Below are 14081 nucleotides of genomic sequence, written 5' to 3'. Positions count from 1 at the left end.
TGGTCCTGATGGGACTGAGAAGTGTTCCAGACCGCAAGACAGGCCTAAGTCCCCATGAAATCATTATGGGAAGAGTGATGAGACAAGCATGGGTGCCAGGAAGCAAACTGTTGAGTATTACTGATGATTTGGTGCTTGAATACTGCAGAAGATTGGGTGACCAAGTGCGTTCTATCTCTCGCCAGATTGGAGACGACGGCATCCTTAATCCAACGACTCCTCTCCACAACTTGGTTCCAGGAGACTGGGTCAAAATAAAGAAGCACACTCGATCAAGCTGTCTGGCACCAAGGTGGGGAATTAAACGCCAAGTAATCCTGGTGACAACCACTGCAGTGAAAGTCGCAGGTGTTCCCCAGTGGATCCACGCCGGACACACTCAGAAGGTATTGCCAGACAAAGGATTTGAAGAACCAGGGCAACCAGCAGAGGACCCTGAAGAAGCCAGACCAGTAGCAACTGTCACCGAGCAGCCCAGCACCAGTCAGGTTGCAGGAACAGCAGACGTTGGCCCAGGAGTAGTTGACTGCGAACTGCCAAGAAACCAGCCTGCTGAAGAGGTCCAGGAAACTGAGCCAGGAGTAGCTGAAGACGAGCTGCCAAGCATATGGCCAGAAGAATGGATACCGATGATTGATCTGACCGAAGATCCTATCAGAACAAGAGAACGACTTAGTGAAGGTAGAGAGTGGACTAGTCAGGAAAAGCAAGGCACAGGCGAAGATCCTCAGCCACTTGAGATTAAAATCAAAACTGAGGAAGGAGAAGGTCAGACAGGGACAGAGCACGTGATTGATACAGATCAAGTGAACAAAACTGAACAAGTACCCGATACTGAACAAGTGCAGGATACAGAGCAAGTGTTTGATACTCCTCCGCTAACTCCTGATGTGGATAAGGGACAGACTAGACATAGAGTAATAGTTCGAGCAGAAGAAAATCAAGAGATCGAAGTGCTTGAACAGGATCAGATAGGGGTAGAAAAACGGGTTCAGGAAACAGAAACAGAAACAGAGACAATCGAAAGCCAAAAACAAAATATTCCTGAACAAGGCCAGATTAGCAACCAGGCAGAAGAATTTGATGCTAGCCCTGGAACTAGTCAGATAAGGGAAGTAGAAGAAGAAAGTGGAGAAGAATTACCACAAGATAAAGAGAACAAGAGAATAAGAAAAGAAAGTGAAGTCAAAGTACCGACTAAGAGACTAAAGAAAAGAAACAACCTTGAGCCTAGGTTTGTAAAAAGACTGAGACTAAGGATAAAGACAGTGGAAGAAAAACGTGCAGAAGCAAGAAGAAGTGCTCGAATAGCAGAGCAAGAAGAAGACTCTTCCAAAAGAAGGAGTGAGCGAATAAAAAGACAAAACAAAAAGTACAAATCTCCTGAATGGACACTGGTTTTGGAAGAACTTGAAGATCTTGATATAACTGACGTAAGCGACGGAGAACCTGTCCCAGAGTACTCAGCTGAAGAGGAAGACGAACCACCGTGAATTTGCACAAAGTAAGCTAGTTGTGTAAAAAGTAAAAAAGAGGGGTGAGAACACTCCTACTGAGCTAAAATGTCTGATTCAACAGTGAATGGTAGTCCTAGTTGCAGCCGTTTTAAGACGTGTTGCAAGGTGTGTATATGTAGTGTAGTAGTGCTGATAGTTATCTGGATAGGATTAACAATTTTCATTCCCTTTGCTGTAAGTAAAGATACTAACATTGTCCCTACTGAAGTTGTAAATACTGACAATGAGGAGCTGACAACACAGAGTGTAGAAAGACATGAGAGAGCCTTGAGACAAACTAAACGAGACTTAGAAGCATCAGATGAGAAAGGACTACATTACCATGGAATGAAAAACAGGACGCATTTGAATGTTTTCGCAAACTTGTTAATACACTATGTAGAGACTATGGAAATTGAAGATTGCTATGTCTGCATGAAGCTACCTACTTCTGTGGCTGAAGGCGTGACATACCATCATCTGCCATTAACATATGGAATTTCCTGTAGCATTTTAGCTAGTTTATTTTACAAAAGGGGACCGTTACAGTATTATTACTCTAACAATGACGTGATCTTTTCTGAACTGCCTATACGTGGGAACCTGAATCCTGTACATACCAAAACTGACTCCATAAGATATATGGGAGACTACTTTCTGACTATAGGGAACATTGACGTAGCAGACGCACACAGAGATAACTTGACTTGTTCTTTGCGTGAGCAGGAAAAGATGTTCCTGAACATGGCAGAGAAAAGGAGAATTAAAATTCAGAAGAAGGCTAATGACGAAAGTCAGAAAAAGCCAAAGTGGGCAGAAAACATGGAAGGCACCTCATCTGGTGGAGCGGGTCCTGCTCTGTTGCTGGATTTTGAAAAGAAAGGCAAGCTATGTCTTCACCGCGAGAAGACTAGCTATTATAATAATGTTTTCATTGGTTCCAGTGAATGCGAACATAATTACAAGGTAATTGGAGGTTGGGGTTTCAAAAATGGGTCAGAGCCTGTGTTTCCTGGAATTTATTATATTTGTGGGGACAAGGCTTATTTCAAATTGCCGGATCACTGGTATGGGAGCTGCTACTTTGGCATTGTTTTCCCGAAAATATACCATGTGAATGGAAAAGCTGGAAGCAATGAAGATACTAACGGCTTAGTGCGTAGTAAAAGAGAAAGTATAGGTGAAATTATGGGTAGTATTTTCAGTGCACTGATACCTGGAGTGGGAGTGGTTCTGAACACTCACAGAATTTGCAAATTGTCTACTATAGTAGATGTGCTGTCTACTGAAACAGCTCATGGATTTCTGCTGGTCAATACCGAAATGGTTGCGATCAGATCAATGGTTTTACAAAATCGACTTGCTCTTGACACCTTATTAGCGAAAGAGGGCGGAGTCTGCCGGATGTTGAAGGCGCAACATTGTTGCACTTATATTCCGGATAAAAGTGTACAGATCAAAAGATATGTGAAAAACATTACTAATTTGGCAAAGGAACTCAAACCACTCGAGGTTGATAGTGCCTGGAAGAGACTGGTAGATGGTCTCTCAAATGTAGGTCATTGGCTTGCTAGCATAGGTAAAAGCTTATTATTCAAAATTCTGATGCCAATTGGTATTATAGGTCTTATTATACTTTCCATTTTCTTATGCTGTAAATACCGCAAGCGCACCAAAAAGCACGAGGTAAATGCAAGAGGAGTGAAACGAAGTGTGGATGAGATTGAATTAGAAGAAGTGAATGATCAGATATACAAGAAGGTGAAAACTTCTCACCCTGCTAAAACTGAAAGAGAAAAGTTAGAGCGGTTGCTGGAAGAAATAGAACTTTATAAAGTGTGAAAGAAAGTTGGCATCTGGTTCCATTATAATTTGTGATGATAGTAAATATCATCAAAGAGGGGATTGATGAAGCAAAGCTTCGCATATTTTGCGGCTTGCCGAAATCAAGAACCTCGTTTATGTATAACAAGGTAATAAATGTACGTCTTACTAACATTTATATTAAGTTTGAGTAAAGGTTTAAGACGCTTGCCTATGTGTATTTCTAATGAATTTAATCTGCGTCCTCTAAAATGGCCGCCGCTTGTATTTTAGTTACTGCGCATGCGTCAGCCACACTCACGTGTCCTGACGCGTCTGCAGAAGTGGAGGGAAAGTTATGCGCATGCGTAATTCATAGCTGTGCTTATCATGTGGTACTGCTCGTGCCACTGCTCTTGTGTCTGTGTCAATGTAGCTAACATTTAATGCAATTAAGTTTATTTCTTGATGATGAATTAAAAGTACAAACCCTGTGAGATGTTTTCATAATGACATTATTATGTATTAATTTGTTTTCGCTTACTTTTCATGTACCGCGGGAAATGGGGGTCTGAGTGAGAGGAGAGCCATATTGGAGGTCCCTTCTGCGCCTGTGCGACATTCGGCAGCACGAGGGACCTTGGCTGATGGAACATAGCCAGCTGGCAGTGATGGGCGAGATGCTCCTGAGAAAGTCACCTCTGCCCTGCGAGAACAGCGAATGTGGCTCTTATATGATACATTGTAATGTTGCGCTACTGTTAGCTCATGGGAACCCCAAACCCGTTAGGCGGTACCCAAATATGTAAATGAAGGCTTCAAATCGTGTATTGTGATTGGTGTGTTACCCAAACCCTACCTTAGGACCAATCGAAATTGAGGGATTCTGACACTTTGCAACATTGGGGGGTGGTACACTGTCCCCAAACTGTATATCTACCCTGGGTTCACCTAGTGAACCGTCCGACTTGTCTGGTTTAGCTGACCTGTCACTGACCCAACGCACTCAATAGGTGACTGAAGATACAGAGCGCTGCGGAGCACTCTGTCCGAATTTGACCATAGACTGAGGTTCTACTGAACCTTAAAGTGCTGGCAAAGCACTTAGCTGGGAGTTCGCTGACCCAATCGGGGTCTTGATCGATAGCTGCAGAGCGGGTGGAGCGCAGGCGTTGCTTCCGAACTGTGGGTTCCGGTCCTGTCCTGAAGAGGGTCCTGTCCTGAGGGTTTGCTGTCCTGTCCTGAGGGTCCTGTCCTGATTCCTATTCCGAGGGTATCCTGTCCTATCCTGGGTGTCCATTCTGCACCTGCTGTCCTTTGAGGGGTATCCTTCCTTGAGGGTTTCCTGTCCTTAACTGACCCGTGGCCAGGGTTTGGTTTCCACACCTTTTCTAGGTAAATATTATTCTGAACCTCTTGAAATTCTTGCACCTTCTGAATTTCTAACTTTTGCTTAAATAAAGATCAACATTGCATATGTTATATTTCCATGCCTTTCCGCAACTATTGAACAGTCATTTATAATTTTGCAAAGTTATTCCTATGTCTTCTCAATTGTTAGAAATTATATTTTGCATAGCAGTGTGTCATTTTCTGATATGGTCTAGAACTTCGTTGCCTAGATTGTTCAAAGGCCCCTTCACCTTAAGTGAAGCGTGTTATTCATTATAAGCTCTTCTACAGTCACACACACTTAATCTATCCCTGTCTAGATAATACTGACTTTACATAGTGTTTTTCTTGTTACAATTTATTAGTACTTTGATGATTACTCTGTCATTATTTCTTTCTGCCTATGTGATTTACGTTATCTTGGTTATTGATTGCCTTATTTTACTGTACCTCATGCAAGAAAATATTGAACTTTAGATAAACATTTTAAAACTTCCAGTTGTCCGTGGTCATTTAAACAGTATTTGAATGTTATTGGTTGGGTTTGTATTTTGCTGCCTTTCCTTTACAGCTAGCTCCCTGATTCATTGTGGTCATTAGGCACCCGCATCGGTGGATGGTAAGTCGGGTGCACCGAAATTTGGTAGCAGGGAACACACACACACCAACTTGATAGAGCTCGTGAAGTCACCTGATCGATGTATATGGTGATTTGAAAAGTATATGGGCCCTGAAGCCGGAAACGGCGAAAACTGTTGGTCGGGTGGCCTCGCGCGCTCTATCAGGTCAACTACAGTATTGAAGTCCTTGAAGTCCCCCCCGATATTACATAAGTGGTACCTATTTCTTGGATTTTGCTCCATAGAGAAAGTAAGCAAAACTAAAGGTGGTGATGGATGGAGCGTTGACAATACAAGCACTCACCCCCAGTCAACTGATCCACCACCGTTCTTTAGCCTACTCTGCCACCCCAGTTCAGACATGGCCATATGCAAATCAGTCTGACCCTGTGCCACATGGGAACAGTCCAGCCTGAACTGCCAAGCCTTCCCTGGACCGGAAACAAGCTTCCGAGGACCGGTTTCTGGCATTGCAGCCGTCTTCAGCCCGGCTTGCTTGAATCCAGTGGCAAAGTGAGCAAGGGACTCACGTCTGAGCATACCCTGCCAACTTATGGCGAACAAAGCAAAACCAAAGGTCTGAACTGGGGTGGCGGAGTGAGCTAAAGAACGGTGATGTATTAAACCCAGATCAGTTGACTGGGGGTGAGTGTTTGTATTGTCAACGCTCCGTCCATCATCCCCTTTGGTTTTTCCATAGAGAAAGTAAGGCGTGTGTATCAACTGTGTGGCCCATAGTAACTTGCAAACGTTACCTCCTGAGAGTTGAGCTTTCCCCAGAGCAAGCAATATCTACCTTCCCTGTCTGTATCTGACCCGCCCAGCACAAACTGCAGTCCCCATTTAACTAATATGCCTACCCCCCTAGAGTAGCCCGAGTAGGACAACAAGCACTGGCGAGACGCCCATTTCTTCGCAAACCGGGGCATCCTTGTCGGGTCTAAGTGTGTTTCTTGTAGGAGGGCCACCTTGACATGGTGCCTATCTAGATATCCGAGCACTTGTCTCCGTTTCCTTGGATTGTTCAACCCCCTGACTTTCCAAGTCATTACTGTTAGCTCACTGCCTTCCTTCGTGACATCTGCCATTTCCTTTGTTCTTTCCAGTACTGTATACAATTATCTCCCCTTCAGTGCACTTCCCTGCCCAAAACAATACCCCCCATCCCCCTCACCCCCACCCACTCCGGCTCCTCCAACTCTCCAGGCATGCCTTCCCACCCCCCAGTCAAACTCTCAGCCCCCCTGCTACTTCCAACTCCCCTAGGATTAGGTCAATGGGGTACGCCCTCATACGGGGTATGCTAGGGGCCCACACCTGCCCTCTCCCTCCTCTATTGCACCTACCCATCGCTCCGCTCAGTAAAGCGGCCGATTTTAGTGGGATGGAGGTGAATGACCGGGCGATACGAATCACATTGCAAATATCATGAGTGTACATCACCAAATGAAGAGGTTCTCAGGCATACTAAGTGCCAGGTTATCTTGGGTTCTTCGGTAACAGTCAGGGTCCTCAGTCTGTATTTGTCATGGGCGAGAGGGATCTGGACCTCCTACGTGCTTCCTCCTCTTGGTAGGCTTCCCGGCGTGTCTTTTTGAGATAATCTTCCGCTTGCTGGGGATTATTGAAGAAATGTTGTCTACCATCATGTGTAACACGCAGTTTCGCCGGATACATCATGGCATACGGTATGTTCTGTGCCACCAGTTTTTTCTTGACTGCAGGGAATTTACGTTGAGCCTCTTGCACCGACTGCGTAAAATCCAGAAAATATGCCAGTGTGGTGTTTTTGTATCTCACTGGCTGCTTCTCCCAAGTCATACACAACACCGCATCTCTGTCTCGGTAGTTCAGGAATCGAACTATGATAGGCCGTGGTGCTGCTCCTGGCGTCGGTCGCGCCACAAGCGATCTGTGCGGCCTCTCTATGATCATATGTGCGGAGAAGCCGTCTCTGCCAAATAAGTTGACAATCAGTTTCTCCATGAAGTCCTCCATTTTGCCAGTATTGGTGGATTCAGCCAGGCCCAGCACTCGCACGTTGTTCTGCCTGGAGCGGGCCTCCAATTCCTCATTTTTATCTGCGATCAGTTTAAGTAGTATGTCCATCTGGAGCATCTGTTCTCTGCTCGCCGTCGCCCCATCTTCCAGCTCCGATACCCTAGACTCCGCTTCATTTAGTCGTTGGTCATGCTGATTCAATTTATTAACCACTGAATCCATTCTGGCATTCATTGTGTCCATTTTCGCGACCATGGACGTGAGACTCTGTTTCATCCCTATCGGCAGCGTTTTCCAGTCTTCTTCCTGCTGTTCTGGCGAGTCTGTGTCCATCCGCTCCGTTGACCTGGAATTGGGAGGACTACGAGTGTCAAACGTTAATTTGGCCTGTTTAGCATCGGTGCGTCCTATGATGGCTGCCTGGAGCATGCCTGTGGCTGCGAGCAATGAAAATGTCCACTGCTGCCTTTCAGTTGTAGGTGCATACTTCCTCTAGCAACCACACCTCGGTGGTCCGTTATGCAGGCTGGGCAGCAGGCCACACGCACTGTCTTCTGTCTTTGTATGTCTCCTAGGGCCAAAGTATCAGCTTTCAGTGTCCCCAACACGCCGTCACCGTGCAGTCCACTGCTTCCGCTAACTTCCGCACGTACCCCAGGCTCTCTCGTCACTGCCCAGATCTCGGTCTGCTGGCCTTAGCCGTCACAAGTAGCCCAGGATAGTTATTGTCGGGGGCTGTGGGCTCATTTGCAGTCTCTTTCCTCAGTGTGATCTACTCCCGTTGCTGGTGCTCTGCGAGTAGGCCGCCATTCATAGTCTAGTGTTCCCTCCCGCTTAGATGACTGCGTTGGCAGGGGAGAACTGCTCCTCTGTCGGATTCTCTCCCTTTCCATACCACAGTGTCAATGGGGGTAGGCAGCGAGGACCAGCTATTTGTTCGCTTGTGGGCCGTCTTTCATACAGGAACCAGTTCACTCACACAGTGCCGCCATGTCCCCGCAATGCGCAGCTCCATCGTTAAAATGGCGGCGCCGCCCCTTCTGCTGGCCTGGAATGGCATTGGGTATGGCAGGCTCCCGTCGCCTCTGCCCCTCAGCGCAGTAGTTCTTAGGGGCCCGTGCGGAGGAAGTAGGCCTCTCCTCTCAGCCCTTGTTGCCTCTTTATATCGGGGATACTCCTCAAGCTCAATGTCTCTGTGGGGGTCTTGCCCACCCCCGCCTGTAACTGAGCGCCGCTCTGCGCAGTTTAAACTATGCCGGTATGCAGTTCGGCCTTGCTCCCTAGATCGCTGCGTGCATTTGTCTCCGCCGTGTGGCATCGCGGTATACCTGTGTGCAGTAGCGCTCACGGTCAGGCCGCTGTCTCCGCCTCTCGATCTGCTGTTGTAGGCCCAGGCAGCCCAGTCCTCTCCCAGCGTGCTCAGCCGGCTCACCTTTCAGGCCGCTCAGCACTGGCTCCCGCTCGTAACTTGCCAGGAGTCAGACTCCACTCCGGAGCAGGCTCGCCGTCAACTGACCGCACCGCAGTATGCCTGGCATTATATGCTCTCTGGGAAGGCACTTTCTGGGCTGATTCTTCGCGTCAGGATGGGTATTAAGTTCATCCTATCGCCCGGTCTGGCGGAGCCTCACTAACGCGCGGCCATTACGGTTGTGCGCCCTCTAGCCCCCCTCGATCTGGAAACCTTTTTATTGGTTGGAGTATTATTCTACTGCTGACATCAGAACTTGCATTGCATGTGAGGGACAGTTTTATCTTCCTTTCTCTCCTCTCTCTCCCACTGCTCCCACTCCGTCAATGCCCATCTCTTTAATACCTCCAATCTTTCCCACACCCACACACCATCCTCATGCCCCCACATTCCCCTAGCATTTTGGCTGCTGCCAGTGAAGCTATCTGTGTATGGCCATCTTACATTTTTTTAACCATTCCAAAATGTCTGCCTGCTTGTGTGCATCCACATGCATGTACGAAATACATCTTTGAATGGCATTTGTAATTTCTTAAGAAATCCCATTCAAAGATTGCTGTTATTAATGTACTTACATCCATAGTAGCCATCTTTGACTACAACCTATTAAAATATATATAAATGCAGGCAAAGCTGTTTGGTGCAGATGTGTGTGCATTCACTACAGCAATCTTTAAATGTGGTTTCCAGAAATGTTACAGAATGTTTTCAAAGATGGCCACCATGGACTAAGTGGAAATATCAGTTAGTTCCTTGTCTGTTTGTAGCTTCAATGTGCCCTACTTGATGTTAGTCTTTGTGTGCTACATTTTAGCACTGAACTACTTCTGTTGAGCACTATCTAAGGAGTACTTTAATTCCTGGTGATTCCTGAAAGGTGAATCATATGGACCCTGTGAAATTTGTAAGAACTACAGACACCTGAACTTCCATGAGCTCCAAGTTTGCAGATTCGTATTGCTTTGTTTATGAGATGGCTTGTGAGGGATCACCTACAGTGCAATGTGAAGTGTTGTGTTTTTGTTCCTCCTGCAGAAAGAATTCAAATTATTACCCCTTTGTGTTATGATGCAAAATTAGGTAGGGAAGCTTGGTCTCAAGAAAGCTTTGATTTTTCAGACTTGGTGTACATGAATTGGAAGCCCTCATGGACCAAAATTCTGTGCAGTTCACAGTACTTTGACATGGGTGTTAGAGAAATTAACTTGGGAACAGGGCCAATATGTTTTCAGAGCTACATGTTAATACGAAACATGGGATAATTTGAAATGCTTACCCGTTCTACTGTGGTTCAAGAAAAGGAACCTATAGGCCCACAGGCAAAAGCAAACCCAATTATTGTGTTATGCGTGAATGCCTGATGGTGGGTCTTGGCTTAGTCTGGCATCTTTTTGAAGTGCTTTGTTACTAGTTTATTCCTTAATGCCATTGATTCACCACCTTGAAACTTCTCCTGTGAACCTGCAGGTGGATCGGAATTTTGTGGCTTTCGACTAGTCCTTAACATTCTTTCAGAATGTCTTTTTGACTCTCCTCCTCTAAAGACTTTGCCTTCCCCGGGGTTCCTCATCCTTTACACTGTGGCCTAAAACCTTTTCAAGGGACATAACATTGGAGTGCAATTGTAGCTCTAGATCTGGAGAAATTGTATGTTGCGACCTAACTAGGGTTTGCTGTAAAGGCGGTTGGGCTCATAGTAATGCCTTGTATCATATTGTTCGTGATCAACTTAGTTGGTGCGATAATAGGTGGTTATGTATTGACTTGGGCAGTTTGCAAAATGTGTATGACACCTGCCAGTTGACCACAAATCTATTTTTTGTTGGTTCTGAAGGGTATTTTGCACGGTAGGATGACATAAGGTGTTGAAACAAATGGTTGCTCATTCTTTGGCAAGTACTCTTGCGCATACATAATTTTTGAATTGCCTTGGGCTTCTTCCTGCCTTTTACGCCTGGTATTCTGAAGCTGAGAATTCAAGGGGTGGGGATTCTCAACGTATTTCATAAGAACTCACATGATCAAATATCAGGCTCTAAAAGATGGTGTGGAATACTCTCGTTTAAATTCACAATACCATTTATTTAACTTTCCCTTTGCTTTTACATAAGACATATCTGCAATCAAGAAAGATCTCCACATGGTAATTTAGAAGGAAAAATAAAAGTTTTTAACTTGAAAGTAAGTATTAGAATAATTTTTATGTTCAATCTGAATGTAAATTCATTTGATATTTTTTAATATAGAACACAATAAATATTGCTACAGCACTATTACCTTAAATGCAAAATACATCTTTAACTAATGGAAATATAATAAATTAAACTAAAAATATTTTTGATAAGTTCAAATTAGAAAATAAATTTCCACCTATAGAAGAAATGTTTTTATTATGCATTAATAAAGAATAAATGTGATGTATAAGATTATTTAATTTAGATTCAACATAAGATATCAAATTAAATAAATATATTTACTTTTTAAATACATTTTTCAACATTCATTTATATTTATTTATATTTTTAACTCTGTTAAATAATTTAATTTAATTTAACATTGTTTCTTTGGGGACTTTATTTTAATTCCCTTCCTCCATTATTTTCCATGGGAAGCTGTTTCGGTAGTGGTTGCGCGTCTGTGCTGCTGGATTTACTACTGTCTATTTTTATTAGTTAATTACACTCGGGTTTTGTAACTTAGAAAAAAATAGTCAACATTGTAAATTACTGAAAAGTGTAAGTTACCTTTGTGAATCAGGTCCCCTGTTTTTTTTTTTAGAGAGAAAGGGTGAGGCTTGAAATGTAGCTTTCCATCAAATGAGGGTAAAGTGAACTGACGGCTTTAAAAATAACATCTTCACAAACTGACAATCAAATGATGATACAACATTACACTGATCACTAAGAACTGTTTGATGTTGCATGTGTTTTTATTGAATCATGGATAGGTTTATGAGCGAAGTAGATTTTGATCAGATCTATGAAAGTGGAGAAATTCAGATGACATAATTCTTACTCCTTCCTGTTTAGGTTTTTAAGAGATTATTTTAAATGGGCTCCATCTTTATTGGGGTTAGGGAGCAGATACCAGGATGTAATGAAAGAAACTAATTTGACTTTAAAGCCAAAATGACACAGGTTTAAAATATCTCCATTGGTTTGTAGCATTTGCCCCATAGATGGTATGTCTTGTGGCAGTGAAACTATTCAGGATATTTGATGCAGGTTTATGCAATGTTCCGATTGTGTGCTAAGAGACTTATAATTCAGTCAATGCAATTACTTCCTGAGTTAGACTGAATTCTGAGAAATCATTCTTTAGTATGTGCTTGGCGTACTGGTGGTTGAAAGGTTATCTGGAAGGCTAAAGTGCTGACTCTTGCCTGGCATAGAGTCAGCATGCTACATGTTTGCACCAACCTCTATTGAAATATCCCTCACTATCTTCTGCAGCTTCTGCATTAAACCCTTTACATAATTTCTCCCTAGTGCAAGGGATCCTTAAAGTATTTAAAAAAAATGCTTTCAAAGATGATTGCCATATATGCATACATTGAACTGGTAGAGACCCATTTTCTTAATATATTTTGTTGCTTCCTCATTTACATATTTTGGGTGGTACCAATGCTACTAATTTTAAAACTCTATTCTCAAACCTAACCTATGCTACAAGAGCACATTGGCCTAAGTTATATATTTACTGATGTGCTAAGTTTGCCAATGCAGCCTCATTGTATATGGTGCTAGCCAAGACTTTTTGATTATCTAAAATGCTATTCCTATTCTTACACTTATCAGGCTTTCAATCAGCGTTGTTCTTCCATTGGTTTGTCATTGAGCCAGTCTCATATTTCTTCAGCCCCCCCAGAGCATACAGCATTAGGCAATGGGCTACCCCACTTCAGCTGTGGCTGACTTCACTGTGAGTGACAGCATTCTGCCATTTCACAAGGAACACATCCACACAGACAGTGGTTCCGTTTAGTGTCAGGGACCACTAGATACTTTCACAACATGTGCTTTTTGAAACCAAAAACCTTTGTTGTAGTTGGCCAGTGTTTTTTATTTTTTAGATTGATGAGGGCCTGGCCATTTCCCACAGTAAAATTTAGCAAAAAATATGACAAATCAGGACAAACATTGAAGTGCCAAACGGCTGGCAGCCAACACCAGACCAATTGGCTCTGCCAATACTTGATTTTAGTTGCAAGGAACGCAAAATGCTCTGAGAGCTACCATAATTAATTAAGCCTTTTTATGTTTTCTGTCATTATTATAGATTAGTAGGATTCAAATATCTAGTGCCACTATAAATAGTGAGAATTTCACAGGATGAAGAATACCTTTGTGATACTCACAAATGCCATCTATTCCTTTCATATATCATATCATCGGTCGCTTTTAGGGTGCAGCTGTAAAACTGAGAGCGACGATGTAATATTTTGACTGTATAGTTCTTTTTAAAGCATTTCATTTGATGATGGATTAGGCAATTTTATTAACTGCTCAATTAAACTGGCAGACATTAATTCTCTTAATACAATCTGTTGGTTCTTAGTTTATTAGCTTGGTATGGCATCAACACATATTTTTTTAACTCTAATTTCAAACCTACCTCTATAAACACAACATAATGTCCTGCAATAAAGTACCACATATTGTGTAGAATTTGTCTTTCTCGGCTCTTTTTAGGTTGTAAGGAGCACAGAGTGATCTGATAGTTAACTTGTTCCTCAGCTCATGTTTGGGGGATTTAACTGTATACCTTTAAAGTAACCTCATCTTCTTCCACTTTTTAAGAACTGTGCCCGGCAGTCGAATAGGTACAAGAGGGAGAAGAGAAGCCTCTCCATCCACGTTTGAAGAACTGTGCCAGGCAGTTGAAGAGGTACAAGAGGCAGAAGAGAAGCCCCCAACCACTTTTGAAAAACTGTGTCTGCCCTAATGGGTGAAAGATATATGTTCAAATGTTCTTAGTAGAGCTCTGGCCCCGAAGGCACTAAAGGCATTGAAAGCAGTCATGTATTTAAAAAAAAAAAAAAGGCTTCTCCGAGGAGTTGTGGGAATTTCCATAATTTATACATTGTAAATCATACATGCAGCAACTTGGGCAATTGTGTAAACAAATAAGTATCAACTTTATAAGCTGTTCATTTAAATCTACTTTATTGGGACAGACATCAATCCAAAGGCAAAGCACTTAAATGTATGGATATCATAGTTTCCTGTGCATGTATCTAATCCCAATGCCGCGCATCTTGCACCTACAGAAAGTTGTCTGATGAATGCTCATGGTAAG

Source organism: Lissotriton helveticus, chromosome 8 (genome assembly GCF_964261635.1).
Source record: "Lissotriton helveticus chromosome 8, aLisHel1.1, whole genome shotgun sequence".
Taxonomy (NCBI): domain Eukaryota; kingdom Metazoa; phylum Chordata; class Amphibia; order Caudata; family Salamandridae; genus Lissotriton; species Lissotriton helveticus.
Note: the sequence above shows the minus strand (reverse complement) of the source record.